We start from the raw sequence: 13,896 nt of genomic DNA, 5'->3' as shown, positions 1-13,896 counted from the left end.
TATTTCCAACCTAGAGAAAATGAAGATAAAATAAAGACTTTTTCAGACAAATGAAAACTGACAGAATTCATCAGCAGAATGAAATATTAGTGTTATTCAGGTACAAAAAGATCCCAGAGGAAAGCTTAGAGATGCAGGAAGAAGTGACGAGCACCGAAAAGGGTAAGTCTAAATGAATACTGACAGTGCGAAACAATAATAAAAACATAATAAAATACATATACTTTTAAGTTATATAAGACAACAATAGGATATAAATTGAGAGCAGAAGTAAATGAGATCAAATTGTTCTAAGTTCCTTGCATTGTGTGGAAGAAGGTAAAATACTTGTTTATGTTAGACTTTGATAAGTCAAAGATAATTGTTATAACCTCTAGTAACCACTGAAAGGACATTAAAATACTGTAAAACTATGAAATTAATGAAGGTGGGAGTTAGAGTTTAAAAAATCAGTCTGAACTAAGAATGAAAAAAGAAAAATTCCCCACTGTAAAACAGTTCTACAACCAATTCAACAGCAACGGTTATTTTTAGTCCTCAGATTGTGATCTCTAAGTACCATTTCCCGTTAAAGGAATAAGGGGATCTTGGAGAAATGTCTTGGAGAAACATACAACAGTAACCTTGTCACAACAAACAAGAAGAGTGCTCTCCAAGACTACTGAGATCATGCCGAGTGAATTCAGGAGCCAAGATGAATTCATTCTCACTGGTTTAAAGTTGGAAAATTTGATAATAAGAATAATAAAATATAGTTAAATCCTTGAGTTTAAAATGATATTTTTTAAAAGCCTCCAATAAACTCAGAGATTGACTTTCAATGACACAAGGGCATCAACTCATTACCAATAATGACAAATACAGGGAAAGAGTCAAGCATTTATTGTAATTTTCTTCTAAGAACTATACTTCAGGGTAACCAAGTGGTTGTAAAAGAGAAATTCTTTCTTATAAAAGTATTTTAACTAATCAAGAAGGAATGATAGAATTAAGAAATCTCTTAATGAATTACTAGACCTATGAACCAACTATTGATGGTTCCTAGCTTCACATGAAAAAAGGAAACCAGATATCATGTGCCTCCTGATGGAAGTACATGATGACACTGATGAAATGTCAGACTGTGGGAATCTCCATATGACAAACAACTTGGTTTCTTCAGCAATAAAACTGCAAGGAAAATATAATTAGATCTATGAGGAACCTGTAAATTATTAGAGACTCAGGAGTCCTATTAACTAATTGTAATTATGTTATTTGGATTCAAATTCTAACAAAAGACACTTAAAAAATGAATATAGGCCAACTGTGGAAATACGAATACAGAATGAATGTTTGATAATTAAGGAATTATTAATTTGTTTAGGTCTTATGATGGAATTGTCATAATTTGAAAAGGAAAGTCTGTGTGTTGGAGCTATGTAGCAAAAAATTTTATAAATGAAATAATCTGACGTTTAGGATTTACCTCAAAATAATCTGATGGGTGGAGAAGTAGGAAGAACTTTAGAAGAAACAAAAAAAACACATGATAATTTTTGAAGCTATGTGATGACTACGTGGGCCATCACGGTACATTCTGCCTGGTTAATTTGTGTAACGAGGCGTATGACTCCATATTTTGATGTTTGATTGCTCACAACTTTTAAGCCTCACCCCTCCCTCTTCCCATTGTACCCCACATCTGGACAAGCTGATGAGAAAGCCTGGTGTTCCTTCATTTGGCACTTGTGGGAGACTCAGACCACACAAGCCCCTTTGCAAGCGTGCGAGCCCTTACCCTGTCCCTACCCCCAACCACAATACAAACCCAGGCAAGTCTCCTTTTATTGCTCTCTTACGGCATTTCAGACCTGCCCGAGAGGCCTGTCCTGCTCTCCCCAGAGAGTGCAAGTATGTAGCCTGTTAGTCAGAAGTGTGGCTGGCCTGGGGCTCCAGTTACGGCTGGTGTCTGACATGGGGACAAGCTTGTTGGGGCCAGTACCCTTTCACCTGTGGGGTCTCTGCTGACTGAGTGGTTTGTGCCCGGATTGCATGGCGGGACACAGTACACCTGTTTGTATCAGAATAACTCCTCATCCACCTTTCACACAGACATCATCTTCTTCTTTACTAAATGAACCTTATAGACTGACTGGGATGTTTCCTTTATACAAGAAAAATATGAAAGTTTGGGTAGAACAGAAATCGTAAAAGCAATGAAACGATTCCAGAAAGCAAGCCGTATCTGAGGAAACAAGAGGCAGTTTTCAGATGAGGAGAGAATACTATTACCCTTACCCAACCCAAGCACTCATTACTCTTTTTTATGCACTGGAGATTTCAGTATTAAAAGTAACTTCAATCTACCCATGCAACATGTATTTATTAAGTGTCTACATAGGCCAGCTTTTGTGGGTGTAGGACCTGAGCATTTACTCAGGACCCTGGGCTTGAAAGGGTCCTGAGCTTGGTGTAAAGCTCTGCTATTTCCATCCTTAAATTCTTAGTAAGTTTTGAACGAGGACGCCTACATTTTAATTTTGCACAGGGAGCTGCAAAGTATGTGGCTGGTTCTGGGAAAACCATTCCAATGAGAAAAAACAGCCTGTTCTCAGACTTGAGACAGGGAAGAACAGGTTGTGTGAGAAGAATTGAACCAAGGCCAGGACGGCTGAGTAAGGAGCAGAGTGGCAGGAGGTAAGGTCAGAGGGAGGCAGAAGCTCTGGCAGCGGTCGCAGTGGACTCGCTGCCATTGCCACCTTCTACCAGCTCAATCACTAAAGTCCCCCTGTCCCCCTGATCTAGGGACCTCAGGAGGACCATTGGCCCTTAGAGGTTCTCCGGGGAGGGCTTTCCTAACCCACCCCTAAAACGGGGCTAAAGTCTTGGAACACAGGCCAACAAGGGATCACAAGTGGTTGGAAGACAGCTACTGACTCGAGGCTTCTGTTTATGTTCTCATTTCCAGGTAGAGGCAGCTGGATCCAGAGGCAGAGCCCACTGGGGACTTGCTGGGATCCCAGTCTGCAGAGGCTCATTATCAGTAGTGCAGGAAGGTGCCAACACCAAGTAGTGGGATCTACAAAAGGATTAGGAATTGTTTTTCTCCAGGTTTCTGCAAGTCCTGTATTGTTTCTTTATAGGAAATCTGGCATTTTAACAGAGCTTACTTGCATTTGAAGAAACAGAGTTGTTTATAAGCTAAGTTACAAATAGCAAATTGTGCCATTAAGTGATGAATATCTAAAATCATTTGTAAGTTTCAAATGTTTCCCACTCTATCTAGGGCAGAACATTCTAGACCTTTTTATTGTGTGAGAAGCAGCTATTTTTTATTTCTCTTAAAGTTCGAGATCACCAGATCCCCAGGAGACAGGGTATTTTTTTTTGTCAGACTTATCTTAGAATTGGTGAGGGAAAGAAGGTTGCTAACAGCAGCTATTTTCTCCCACTTGGGAATCCAGGAGACCTTTGGAGAGAAGACAGGGCAGTAGGAACATCATGCTGGAATCACCTTGCAAGATATCTTTTATGTGTAAATCTGAGGTCCTTCATCAGCGGGGTCCACTTTGCAGTGGTCCTCCTGAGATCCCTAGCCCTAGATAAGGGGGACAGGGTGGCAGTAGTGATTGAACTGGTACAAAATGGCCTTGGTAGGTTGGTAGACTTATATACCCTCAACACCTACTGTGTCTCTATGAGGATGGGAATTGCTTGGCAGGTATTCTTTATTCACCTGAAGAATGAAATTTAGTATTAAGACTAGTAAAAATGATACCTGTTATTGTTGAACACCTAGTATGTGCCATGCACTTTATACACATTCTTGCACTTCTCTCAACAAATCAAATAAGTAATTATTATCCTTCTTCTACAGTTGCTAAAAGTGCATCTGGGAGAAGTCAGGTAAGTTACCAAGGGACTGAGGTGTCAATGCCAGTGAGTGGCAGCCTAGAATTTGTACTCAAGTCTTCCTGAAGTCCAAGTCCGTCCTCTCAATGAATACCCCTTTCCTTGCCCAGGAAGCCTCTTCTCCCAGTTGCCACAGAACTAGAGCTGAGCTGGGGTGGCAGTCACCATTTTGTCCTTTTCAGAATGGCTGATTCGTGACTGGCCCAGTGCTTACAGGAAGCAGATGGAGCAGACACTAGGATTCCGCTGAGTTCAAAAGAGACAATCAAGACTTACTCCTTTAGTCTTTTTTTGACGTGAAATTTTGTTTGATAGTTTGAAATGTTTTTAAAACCAGGGCACAAAGAGGCAAAGATTAGCACAGCCTAGTTCAAAGGATGTATGTATGCATTTAAAATCTAGATTGGTAGTGTTATGTTTTAAAAATACTGGCCAGGGCTGCACAATGGATTTTGTTTTAAATACCAGATGGTGACAAATACACAGCCAGATTGTCTCAGGGTAGACAGAATTTCTTGGCAGGAAACTGGATATTTTGGGAAGTGTATTAACTCTTTCCGACCACTGGAGTGGTAGCTGGTGCTTTCAAAATGTTGACTCTCAAAGGGCTTCTCTAGTGTTAAAGACAGATTCATTCTGAGAATGTAGAACTACCTCACTGCATAAGAAAAATAAGTCATTATTAAAGTTAAGGAGTAAGTTACTTTCCAGGAAGTTAAAATGGTGCATTAGATACAATAAATAATGCCTCTAAATTGGGTTTCACGGTGATCATAGCGATGAGCGAAAATAATGATTTAGCCGCACTGGCCTCCACTTTAACCCCTGACTTTGGTGAACCCTTTCCAGCCTCTAGACCTTTGCACCTGGGTTCCCTCTGCCTGGAAGGTTGTCCCCACCAAACTCCATCTCGTCATTGTCTTTTTCTCATTCCCTTGTTCTCAGCTCAGATGTTATGTCCTCAGAGATGATTTCCTTAAGTGTTTCCTATCAGTCGCTTTCTACGTTTTTACCCAGTTTGTTTCTCACAAGGTGACATTTTGTTGTGGTCATTTATGTGTTTATTTTCTGCCTTCATCTTTGGAATATAATGTCTGTAAGGGCAGGATCTGGTGTTTGGTTTAGAGCTGTGTCCTCAGCTCCCAACTCATCATAACTGGCCCATTCAGGGAATCAATAAATATTTGTTAAAAGAATTAATGAGTGACTACCCCTTGATATTTGACAAAACTTTAAAAATGTCAAATCTCTTTAGAAAAACCCCTAAATTTTATCTTTATATTTGACCATTATCTTAATAATTGTGAATACTTTATTTCCACAACAGAGGTTGATCCACATGTTTTGATATATTAGAAGTAGCAATCAGATATGGGGAAGCTATAGATTTTTCTTCTCTTTTTGAAGGTAAACACGAAAGTACCATGTTACATGTTGATTCAGGGCAGAGATAGCCTTGAAGCAATAAAGATGAGAATTGGCCTTTACATTTGCCTGAGAGAGAAAAGTATGGACAGAAAAACAGAAACAAATTCATTGCTATGTTGAGAATTTATACCGAAGGGCTCTTGACTGAATTATGATAGCAGAGATGATAAGAAAAATAGTCTGAAAAATATCAAGAGAGTTTTTTTGGGAGTAATATTGTGGTTTTTATCTGACCTAGGTTTGAAAGTTTTTCATTGTTCCATTATTTCTGGAAGATATATGCTGGGTTACATTTTATGAAGCCAGGCTAGATTGTTGGAAATAGGAAAATAAATCCAGCATCTTGGCATAGTTAGAATAAAAGAAACCAAAATAATGGCATAGGTCTTTCAAAGGATTTGGAGAGATACCAAATTCTATAGGACTTGAATTGAAAGTCTGAAACTTTGTACTAATCTGGGTAAAGAAAAAAGCACATTTAAATACTAAGAATCACCAAGTTAGGAAGGAAGGCAATAGATTTCAGGAGAGAAAAAATTATGTGGCCTTGATAATGCTAAGTGCTGGATGTCCTATTTTGAATATTTTCTCACAGATGGAATGATACTAATAGCATATAAAAATGTTATGATAGATGGAGAAACTGAGTTTTTAACTATCCCAAATTTATCTCATTTGTTTTTGTGCTCTTAAGAAAAACAAAGCTAACCTTTTAAATTAATAAGCTTGCTTAAGCCCAAGAATTTGGCAACTACATCTATCTTGGTATGGATAAGAACACATTTTATTTAAAATAGGTTGTCCGCTTGATTATTATTTATTTTCCTTTGATCGTCAAAGTGCTTCATTGCAAACCAATTCTTCTTCAATGCTCTGTCCTAAATCCTACTGAAGAATCCTCATTTAAGGTCTTCTGCAGCATTATGGTGTCCAGCTGTGAGGAATACCGCAAATTACTATGACAGCCTCCAAACTTCTTCCAATCAGATTGCACCAGTCACAACCAGGACTTCAGGACTGGAGAGGCATTGGAAATTGAGGGTGTCTGCTGTTTTGGCCTCATGGAGTTCATTCTCCTTTCTTTGGGTAACAGAACATACTTATTTTCCTTGGAGAACCAGCTCTGGATGTGATCCAGGCCTGGCCACAAAGCACATTTTTTCCTGCTGGCTGCCGTGTTTGGTTGGTGAGCACATGACCCAAGCCGATGCAATCAGAACTGATCCTGGGACTTTTCAAGGAGCATCAGGAAGAAGGCTTTCCTTCCCCTTGGACCTGGGACTGTGCTCATGTTATCCTGGAGAAATGAAGCACTCCACGAGAATGGAGCCAGCTGGAAATGAAACAATGTGGATGATGGATAGCACAGCCATCACATGGAGAGAGGCTGCTCTCTGACAACTTTATTAGAGCAAGTGAATTCAGACTGTCACTTGCATACTGATTGAATGGAGAGTCACCTGTCCTCGAGGTTTTAATGTTGGCTCATGGACCAATGATGGTCAATAATGTTTTCACTCATTCATGGTGAAATGAGAAAAATCAGGTTCAAAGTGATGAATTTTTTCAGAGAACTAGCTTTTCAATCTGAATGACTGCTCCTCTTTCTACAGATTGTCTCTTCATACAATTTTGATGTTAAAATGTCCTTTTTCTGTGATTGTAGATGGTATCTTTTAAAATATCCTTACTTGGTACATAGATGATGGTAAGTAATGACTCATGTTCACTCAGGGATCCAGGATCCTTCCATCTTGTGGCTCTGCCCTCAACGGTCCCCAAAGTCTGCTCCATACAGTGGGCAAATGTAGAAAGAGAAGATTTCAGGAGGGAGGTTTTTATTGGCAATCCAGTTAATATAAGGTTATTAAGGTGGGCCCTGATCCAAAATGTCTAGTGTCCTTATAAAAAGGGGATATTTTGCACACAGACAGATACCGATCGAGGGAAGATGATTTGGAGATATAGAGAAAATGTCATCTGAAAGCCAAGGAATGCCTGAGGCTACCAGAAGCTAGGAGACAGGCATGGAACAGATTCTCCCTCACAACCCTCCAAAGGAGCCAACCTGGCTGACAGCTTGATATTAGAGTGCTAGCTTCCAGAACTCAGAGGCGATACATTTCTGTTGTTTAGGGCACTCTGTGGTACTTTGTTATCGCTTCTCGGCCTTTTGGCTAAGATCAAGTGTAGTTTGTGGTAGTTTGCTCTGGCTGCTCTAGACAATTAATGCATCCTTCCTGATTTTTTGCCATATGTGTAAACTTCTTGCAATTATAAATTATTACTTATAGTGTTTTCCCAAGACAACTCACTTTTAAAGTAGAAATAAATTTACTAGCTCGTGTCCCTTGGCATATCGCTGCACCTGTCTGCACCTTCATGGTTCTATGTCTTCAGTCTGGGTGACAGCCCCCACCTGTCTTCCCTCCTGGCAGAGTACAGCGGAGGGTATGAGGCCTCCAGGAATGGGGGAAACAAAGTGCAATGGCTGTTCTAGTCCCGAGATTCTTTTATTGCTGTACTCCATCGGAACTTCCTTGGTCCCTGAATTTACAGGATGCTGAGGACTCTGGGGGCATCCTATGGGACCAGAGGTGCCCAGTGTAGTGCTGACTGCAGAAGGCAGGCACCTGCTCGCTTCGGTAACTCTAGCCTCTCCTTACATGTGTGGTTTTCAACTATTAAAATATGAAATGATTTTCCTTGTATCAACTAACATCCTTTAGTACTTCCAATGTTACATGGCTCAACTTTGGGGAATATTGCTTCAAACGAACAGCTCTAGCCAAATGTGGGTTAGAGATTTCATTCTCCATACCTTTACTTACACTGTTTCTCTCACCTGGGATGTCCTCTCCTCTTCATTCCATTATCCAAATCCTTTAGCGCCCCACAGAGCCTCTTCCTTTATGAAAGCTTTCCAGCCCTAAAAGACCACAGTGGCTTCCTCCTCATCCGGGCCACAGCACCTACTCCTCTCCCCATGCGTGTGACTCTTTCGGCGGGACTGTTCTGTCCCCTTCAATATTGTCCCCTTCAATATCTTTGTCTTGTGTTGTTACTTGCCTTTTCATTGCCCCACGTCTCATATATCTCTCTATTCTTATGCACATTTTCATGATCAAACATTTATCAAGCAGCAAGGGCTGATAAATGAAGGAAAAAACCACATTAAAACATTCTGCACATTAAAACTGTGAAAAAAAAAAAGCAGTGATCTCTGAATCTACTTTTTAAAATGAAACAAAGACTCATACAGATAGAAAAGACTATGGAGGCAGGTAATCTTAGATTTGAAATAGGAAACACCAAATGGGCTCAAACCTATTCCAGTATGTTAAGAATCCAAAAGGACTCTAAAAATGGTTCAGGAAACAGAGTAGTGAAATGTGGTAGGTCGTAGGTAAAGGGAGTTTGCTTTAATGATATAGAAAAATTGGAATAAAATTTGGACATGTAATAAACTCACGTGACTCTGTCCTCCTAACTGCTTGGATTATTGCACTTATAGCATTGCTGGTCTCTTCCCTTTCCTGGAACATTTTCTTGCTTGTTGGCTCTTCAATCAGGGAATTTCTTTTTGCTGCTCTAAGGTGGCTGCAAAGGTCAGGTGGGAGAGGAGGCTGAATTCAAATGATGACTTGGCTTGAGCTGTACAAGCAGAGAGTTCACATTGTTCCCTTTTGGGCAGCACAGAGGTTTCTCGAGCTTGCTCTCTCATTTCTGACGTCCTTGAGTTCACTTTGGGTTTGAAATGACCCCCCACCCCTTTATTTTTAAGAACCAGAATCTGTTGAAAGATTCAGGATTCTATTTCATTTTCTGCAGTTGATGCCAAAAGAAATATGGATTGTTGAAAAACTGGCGGATGTACTGTTTACTTTATTTAAACTAGGAAATTGAATATTTGAAATTATTAGGAGAATTTTAGCAAAGAGTTAGATTTATACATTTAATTTTAAAATATTTTAGGTGGGGAGTATAAAAGCTAAGAGTTTTTGAACACTTATTTTATACTAGATATTGTGATTCATTGATCTATCCATCTATTCATTTTTTTTTTTATCAAATAGGTGATATGTCTGATGGTTCAAAATTTGAAAGGTATAGAAGGGAGTCTCCCTTTCACCTCTGTCCTCCAGTCTCCCAGTTTCCCTCCTCAGAGGTCACCAAAGTGATATGATCTCTGTGTGTCCTTACAGAAACATTTCCTACACATTAAAACTAATATTTTTTTTCTCTAAAAAAACACAAACAGTGGAATATTATATGCTTTCCTTTTTGTACTTTTGTTTTTCACTGAACAAGTTATCTTGAAGATCATTCCATGTAATTACTCTACAGTGAACTTCGTTTTTTATAGCTTTATAATTTTCTGTTATATGGATGTGAATTTTTTGAACTAGTTCATTATTTTTGTATATTTAGGTTATTTTTCTAAATGTATATAATTACAATCCTATAATGAACAACCATGTATATAATGTCATTTCATAATTGTGTGCGGCTGTGTGATAAATTTCTGGAAGTACATATGTCTGTTTTATGTGGTAGCTGTTGCCACATATCTCTTCTCAGATGCTGTACCAATTTCCATTCCCACCAGCAGGAAATAGTAGGATTTACTGTCATATCTAAATTAATCTTTCCAACAGCCCTATGAGCTAGTATTATCCCATTTGACAGGTGAAGAAACAGAGTTTCAAAGGAATAAACTTACTTGACAAAGACAAAACAGCTAATAACAAACAGAGCCCAGATTTGAACCCAGACTTGTGTGGCTATAAATCTCCCATCTGGGACACACTGTGCTCTTGTACCTTATTCTTTGTATAGAATTATAGGCACAAATTCCTCTACCACTGTTTATTAAATTCACATGCTTGTAACAAGAATACTTAGGATAGTATTCACCTTTAATATAGCACTTACCTCTTCAAAAGGATTTTATATTTGTAACTATATTTTATAGGCCCATGGAGACAAGCTACATACGAGATTGGACAATTAAGTTTGTGATCTCATCCTAGAAAAAGTGCTACATGCCTCATTGCTGAATATCACTGAGTCTCCTTCGAAGTTCTCCCCTTGGGAAGCTATGCACCGATGCCAGTGCCTAGTCCACCCTTCAAGCAATTTTGGAACTCTTTTTCTGAAATAGCCATCAGAGCTTTTGTCGTATTACCCTTGATGTCCTGAATGTCATCAAACTGTCTTCCTTTCAATATTTCATTTGTCTTTAGGTAAAGAAAGAAGCCATTGGGGGCCAGATCAGGTGAGTAGGGAGGGTGATTTGTTTCCTGGCTAAAAACTCCACAGACAGTGCTATGTGACCTGGTGCATTGTCGTGAGGCAAGAGCCATGGATTATTGGTGAAAAGTTCAGGTTGTATAACTTTTTCACTTAGCATTTTAAGCACTTCCAAATAGTTAAACTTGGTTAACTGTTCGGTTGGTACAAGTTCATAATGAATAACCGCTCTGATATCAAAAAAATTTAGCAACATCATTGTAACAAGTTCGCAAACTTAATTGTCAGAACTACTGTGAGCGTTATGCCACTGATAAATTAAAAAATAAAATGCAGAGTATTTGGTTAGTTGCGTAAAGTCACATAAAGAGTTGGTAATAGAACTGGGCCTAGAAACTTGCCTTTTGACTATTTTGCACTATATGAGACATAAGGCGTGCCTGGGGCCTACCCTGCCTTGAGCTCCAGTAGCAGGAAATAGGCAAGTACACCCATCGTTCTTTTCATTAGACAGTGGCGATCCTCAGGCCTTTGCATCAGGATGAGCAATCACGTGGGGGTTCCTAGTACTCTTTAGTCCAGGGGATGAAAAAATTGGGTGCATATAGTGGATTTTTTTCTTTTTTTTACTATAAAGAGGTGACAGCCTCCTAACAATGGAAGGGTGAGAGGCTATGATTACAGTGCAAAATATAGGAAATAGTCAAGTTCTGGAGACTGTACAGGACGACAAACTCCTTAAGGCATATATTGGTTATTCATTTTTAAAATGAATATTTGATGCATGAAAAGAATATAAATAAAAGATATGTGTGTTATAAAGCATAATAATGAAAGCGACACCTGAGGGCCGACCACTCCCCCCAGAACTCCAACCACCCATCCCATTGTGGCTACGTGCGTACCCCCACCCGACCCATCTCCTATCTCCCCCAGAGGCAGCACTGTTCTGAATACTATGGGTTTTAAAATCAGTTACACCTCATGCATATATATTCCTAAACGACACATGATTTAGTTTTAATGGCATTTCATAATTCCTGGGACATTAATTACATAAGCTTAGTAAACATTTGTCGGAAGAATGAAGAAATGAATGGGTGAATGGCAAACAAGGAAGCTCAATCCATTCATTTTCTTTCACCAGCCACTGAAACTAGCAAAGATGGGGTATATCACGAAAGCCTCTTCTCTAAACAGTGCTCTTTTATACTTTCAAATGTATATTGCTATAAATCAATAAGAGATGTTTCTATTATTAACCATTAAGAGTCTGAGGGTGGGACTCTTGGCTAATGCAAGACCAGCTCCTTTTCACGCTTTGTAAGCATGAAGATGAACAGTGCTTAGGACTGGAATCTCTTAGAGGATCCCAGAACCTATTAAAAATAAAAGATCTCTATGTTTTATGTGTCTAACAAAATTTTTCTCTTGTGAAAATGTAAATTACATAAGTTAATCAAATACTGCAAACATTACATTTCTGAAATAAAATGTTCAGCTATACTGTAAATACACCAAATCTATCAAACACAATATATTTCAAAAAGGAAAGTTCAGCAATGGCCCAAATCTATAATGAGTATCAGGTCACTGGCAAGTGTGGCTAATTTTATCCCATTGTCATGGTGTCATTAAGCCAACAAGCTAATCAGAGAATTCACTTTCACTCAGTTGTATGAAGAACTGAAATGACTGTGTTTATTTCAAGGTCTTGGTTTAAAATGCAAACTCATCAACTAGCAGCACTATAATTAAGTCCTCAAGAAGTAAGAAAGTTCTCTTTTAAAAATGTGTAGCACAGCTTGTTCTAGCAAGTTAGAAATAAGCAAGAGGTGTTAGATGTTCAAAGCAAAAACAAAGCATCTTAAGAAGGTACTCCACGCAATTCAGGACTTTAAGGCTATTAAACATTTAGCAGGCATTTTTTTCTTGTGCTGTTAAAATGGATACAGCAAAAACATATAATTGAAGTATGGCTTTCAAGTAAAATCTCATAACAAATATCAAAAAGAAAGGTAAATAAAAACAATAAAATAACAGTAGCAATATTTAACATTTATTGAGCACTTACTATGTGTCTGGCATTCTAAATATTATATGCATTATTTCATTTCACCCTCAAGTAGATAGTATGATTAATCTCATTCTACAGATAAATAAATAGGAATAGAAAAGTAACTCTCCCAAACCCCACAGGTGCTAAATTATAGTCAAAATTTGAACCATGGAGATTTGTATTGCTGCCATAAAAAATTGCCACAAATATAGCAGCTTAAACAACACCAATTTATTATCTTTTGTTTCCATAGGTCACACGTCTGACAATGGTCTCATTGGACTAAAATCAAGGTTCAGCAGAGCTGCATTCCTTTCTGGAGGCTCGAGGGGGAGAAGCTGTGTTCTTGTCTTTTCCAGCTCCTAGGGGCTGTCTGCATTCCTTGACTCCTGGTCCCCTTCTTCCAACTTCAAAACTAGGAATGGCAAGTTGAGTCCTTTTCACGTCGTATCACTCTGACCTCCTCTTTGGCCTCCCCCGTGTACTTTTAAGGGCCGTTGCAATAACATTGCCCACCTGTATAATCGAGGATGATCTCCCTATTTTTAGGTCAGCTGAAATATCAGTTCCATCTTCAACTTTAATTTTCCTTTGAGAATATCTGGACAGTTTCGAGCATTAAGACGTGATATTTTTTTGGGGGGTGGTGCATAATTCTGGATACCACACAGTCTTATTCCAAAGATCATGCTCTTAACAATTTCACCCTACTAGTGGCATGCAGAAATATTAGCATTTATTATTTCGGCAAACCTGGTTTGCAGATTTTTGGTTATCTATGGTCCAAAGTGAATATATCTTAAGAGAAAAATCATTTGAAGTAATTACCTGAGTAATGTTACCTAAATATTACTTTACTTAGAAATGTTGGTTTGTTGTAGACATCTAGACATTCACTATTTTCTGAGAGTAGTCCATTAAGTAGAGGGATGGAGCCCTCACTGCTGAATAGAAAGCTTGGGGCAGCCATGTTCTGCTGTGAGAGAGTGACCTGTTTGTTCCCCTGAGCAAGAGAAATTGTGCACAGTTGAGTTATAGGGGATCGGGCTCTGTACCTTCTCCTGGTTTGGCTGGACTGAATGCTCTCCCTGTGGCTTCCCTGGGACTCTGACCCAGCCTGCATAAATACGTTTCTCCCTACAGATGTGTTCTCTCCCTGACTCTGCTATGACTTCATGGCACGTACCCATCTTCATTTTTGTCACTTCACTGTGGAAGGACAGGCCAGATCAAGCATAAAGAATAAACAGTCTTCATTGGGC

General features: G+C 39.0%; 1 pseudogene; it reads left to right on the top strand.

Moving 5' to 3' along the window:
* The first annotated feature begins 7,479 nt into the window (after positions 1 to 7,479).
* On the top strand, positions 7,480 to 7,655 carry LOC117025389 (uncharacterized; annotated as a pseudogene).
* Positions 7,656 to 13,896: the final 6,241 nt, after the last annotated feature.

The sequence above is a fragment of the Rhinolophus ferrumequinum genome, chromosome 7 (genome assembly GCF_004115265.2).
Source record: "Rhinolophus ferrumequinum isolate MPI-CBG mRhiFer1 chromosome 7, mRhiFer1_v1.p, whole genome shotgun sequence".
Lineage (NCBI taxonomy): Eukaryota > Metazoa > Chordata > Mammalia > Chiroptera > Rhinolophidae > Rhinolophus > Rhinolophus ferrumequinum.
This window is presented reverse-complemented; position numbering and strand designations above follow the sequence as displayed.